This window comes from Dipodomys spectabilis, unplaced genomic scaffold (assembly GCF_019054845.1).
Source record: "Dipodomys spectabilis isolate Male_0828 unplaced genomic scaffold, ASM1905484v1 ptg000343l, whole genome shotgun sequence".
Classification (NCBI taxonomy): Eukaryota; Metazoa; Chordata; class Mammalia; order Rodentia; family Heteromyidae; genus Dipodomys; species Dipodomys spectabilis.
The window spans coordinates 45,099-49,464 of NW_024871020.1; the positions used below are offsets into that span (position 1 = coordinate 45,099).

The 4,366-nt window shown below is 37.1% G+C and overlaps 1 non-coding gene across 1 annotated transcript; it reads right to left on the minus strand.

The window, feature by feature from the left end:
* Positions 1–3,914: 3,914 nt before the first annotated feature.
* Positions 3,915–4,021, minus strand: LOC122095325. Its single transcript, XR_006145096.1, has one exon. It is a non-coding gene; the product is annotated as a U6 spliceosomal RNA (small nuclear RNA).
* Between the last annotated feature and the right edge of the window lie 345 nt (positions 4,022–4,366).

Sequence of the window (4,366 nt, forward strand, 5' to 3'; positions counted from 1 at the left end):
CTGGCCCCAAGGGGGTGAACTGTCCACCAAGCCTTCCTTCTCCTGTGGACTGTGCAGTGTACAAACATGATGTCCTCCACCCTACACCCATGGGGGCAGGCAGTGACCCCAGAACAGTCTCACTGGGATGGCACTTGAACCCAGGACCACCACAGACCAGTACCATCACAGCTGACAGAGGAGAGGGCAGCAGTGGCTCAACTTCAGCCTCATGGCTGCCAGCTCCTGGGTGAAATTGAGCAAGAGAGACTGGGAAGGGAGGTGGGCAGGGTGGGCAGGGCTCATCTGGCAATGCTGGGGACCATGCACACACAATCCCTTCACTGCACATCCACCACAAGGGAGGGGGCCCCACCTGAGGAGGCACCACACCCACAAGCACTACAGAAGTGGAGGTTCACGTGGTAACATTGAAAGGGCTCCAGGGTACAGCCTTGCTGCTGTATTGAACAACTGGCAAAAAAAAAAAAAAGGAAAAATGACCACTAAAACTTTTCATCAATGATAACCTATTATACTTTAAAAACAGTTTTACTTTCCTCTTGTCCTATATTTTTGCATGAGTCCCTCTGAATTAACCAGAAATCTCCAGGATTTCTTCATGCACAGTAATACAAATAAATATAGCTTCTATTCTTTTTTGAATTAAGGGAGGTTGCATTTAGTTCTTTCCCATGTTTGATTCATGAAAAAGAAATCCTGAAGTGTATCTGTAAAACACAAAGCTCGAGTTACCCAAAGAGAAATAATCACATGATTAGTGGGTCAGATGATATTTCATCTTTGCATTTCTTTAGAAAACTGCATACTACTTTCTACAACGAGAATATTAACCTGTATTTTGACCAAGAGAGTACAAAATTTCCTTTTCTCCACACTCTCACAACATTATTACCTTCTGAGTTTTTTAAAGGGCAGGTTTTTACTATGAGCAGTACACCAGACTGGCCTTAGAATCAAATCCTCTTACTCCAACCCCCTAAATGCTTGGAATTACAAGCCTTTACCACAACACCTGGCTCCTTTGATTTTTTTGATAAGAGTTATAATAATTATGAAGTAGTATCATAGTAATTTTGAGTTGCATTTCTCTAATGATGTCTGTTCAGAAAGCATTAAGCCAGCATAGAAGTGGTATTACACACAACTTTGTGATTTTCAGGGCTGTTTGAAAAACATGTCTATTCAGAACTTTTGTCCATTTTAAATCAAGTTTCTTATTTATCTCATCTTTAATGTCTCTATACAAAATCAATACTTAATTCAATGTAGTAGAAAGGAAAAATTAAACAACGCCTAACATTTTTCAATAAAATGATATTGCTTAAATCATTTTCTGTTTATGCTTGAGACTATATAACTCAATTTGGGTAGACCTTTTACAAAACTTTATGTACTTTATTTATTTTATGTTGATTGCTCTTTCCAAACCCTGCGTGTCTAATTTTGGTTCTTTCAGTCTCATGTAGTTGATTTCAAACTGAAGAATAAATGGAAGGAAACAAACAAAGAAATAGAGTTCCTCTCATCTGATGATGCCTCTACAAGAATGAGGAAAGAGCTCATCCTGCTAAGGATCTATGATAGGATTTCAAAAAGATAGTTCATTCTTCTAGGTTTTCCCTATCTTTGTGATGTACCTTAAATTATGTAAACCAAAATATACTGTTCAGATACGATTACGTTTTATCAGTTTTGTACATTTTCATATGGACTTCACATCTGTCTACAACATTCCTTCTTTATAATGTCCCTGATATTTTTACACTATCAAAACATAAGATAACCATTTTGATTTACAGCATGAGAAGTTATCCACCTGGGTTCCTTGGAAACAGAGCATTGTCAATAGGTAACATTACTTCTGGTTGCTCACTACATGTAATGGTTTCTGTAATACATTTTATTTAGTATTTAAAAAACTGTTGGCTAAACTCAAAGCTCATTCATAGAAGTTTATGTTAAATTTTTCACAAGTTTTATTTCTCTTAATTCTTAAGATAACATTTGCTATAATGCTAATGTTATTACCATTTTAGTGTTGGGAAAATTGTAATTAAAGGCACTAAGTGAATGGCCCAAAGACACACAGTGAGGAAGGAAATGAATCAAAGTTTCCAAAAATCTTTCAGCAATTACAGAAAAGGTAGGTAAAATCTCACCATTCTCTTACACTCTAAATTCAATATTCATATTGCCCAAGAAATAATAGCATAGCAATTATTCCCCATGATGATTTTTTCTGTCACAATTTGACTTCAGCACAGACTGTGTTGGCGACATTGCGTTATCATGTACATAATTGAGCTTATAAATTGATTTTCAAAGACAGCCAAATTTCTTCTGTCCTACACTTCCATTTTTCTTTTAAAAAAGTACCAAAACTTTTAAATATCATCACTTTCTGTCTTTTAAGAATCCAAAAGAGAAATAAATTTACATTTAATTTAATAAATTCACATTTACTTTTAAAGCAAAGTGCTTTAAAAGTAGGAGATGATAATAACAGGCCCCCATGAAGTAAATTTTCTTCTACTTTTAAAATTATTCTGACAGCCTTGTGCTGGTTGGTCACACCTGTAATCTTGTCTACTTGAGATATCTACTCAGGAGGCTGAGATCTGTGGAGAACAATTGGAAGCCAATCAGGGCAAAAAAATATTTGAGATTATTTTTCAAAAATTTTAATGAACTAGCAAAGAGCCAGTAGTGGAGATGTAGCTCATATAATAGCTCACCAATCTAGAGAGGAAAGGCTTAGCAAGACCTTGAAGCCCTGAATTCAAATTCTGATCACACCAACACGTGTGCACTCATGCACAAACACACAGATTTATTCATAATACCTTCATGTCAGTGTTTTGCATTAATTTATTTGTTAACGATATTATATGGGTAAAATAAGGGAAATGAACTCTTCAATCTCAGAACATTTTTATACATTTTTTTATTTTAAAAATACTGCACAGAGGGGTTACATTTACATGAGCAAGGTAATGAGTACATTTCTTAACAAGCATTGTTACCTCCTCCTTTGTTTTTCCCCCACCATCCCTTCTCTCCCACCTCCACAAGTACACTCCACTCCTCCTCTCCCCCTCCCCCTGCCTAAATTGTACAATTCATTTTTCAACATAGTGTCTTGTGCATCTCATTGTTACCAGGGGTCAAACCGTATCCCTATTTAAGCATTTAGTTTTTTCCTTCCCCTCCCCAAATTAAAGAAACGTATATACAAGATGTAGGCGCACCAACTTCAAATATAGTGAAAAAAAGGGTTATAGCATGGTTGAGGAACATATAAAGAAACAAAAAAATCACATCATATAGTATTTGTATGTTAGAAATAATAACAAGATAGAACCACTTGTGTCCCTATCTTGGGGTTCATTTAGCTTAACATCATCTTATCTGGTCAAATGCACATAGCTTTTGACATTTTATGATAATCCGGGACATATATTAGTTATTGAAAATAAGAGAAACCATGGGACCTATGTTTCTTTGGAGTTGGCTTATTTCACTTAATAAATTTTTTTCCAAGTCTTTCCATTTCCAAACAAATTGGGCGATATCATTCTTTCTGATGGAGGCATAGAATGCAATTGTATATATTTACCACGTTTTCTTGATCCATTCATCTACCGAGGGGCATAGGGGTTGGTTCCATATCTTAGGTATGGTAAATAATGCTGCAATAAACATAGTTGTGCTGGTAGTTTTAGTATGGTCTTGTTTGTGATCCTTTGGGTAAATGAACAAAAGTGGGGTTGCTGGGTCATAGGGGAGCTTTATGTGGAGTCTTTTGAGGAAACTCTATACTGCTTTCCAAAGTGGTTGAACACGTTTACACTCCCACCAAAAATGGAGTAGGGTTCCCTTGTGGCCACATCCCCTCCAGCATCTGTTGTTGTATAAATATGGATTGCCTCATGAATTTGCGAGTCATCCTTGTTCAGGGGCCATGCTAATCTTCTCTGTATCATTTCAATGTTAGTGAATGGGCTACCAGATTAAGCACAGAACATGTTTTTTTTGTGGGGGTCCGGTCGTGGGGCCTGTACTCTGGGCCTGGGCGCTGTCCCTCAGCAGTTCAGCTCAAGGCTAGCGATAGCTCTACCACTTGAGCCATAGCGCCACTTCCAGCTTTTTTCTTTTTGTTTATGTGCTGCTGAGAAATTGAACCCAGGGACTCAGGCATGCAAGGCAAGCACTCTACCACTGAGCCACCTTCCCAGCCCCAGAACATTTTTTATATAGAAAGTGTAATTGATTTTCTTAAACTAGACAATTCCACAAAAAGTAAGTTCAAAAGAATTGTCATGAAATTTTAGAATCATGCATTTCTTACATAAGCACACATTTT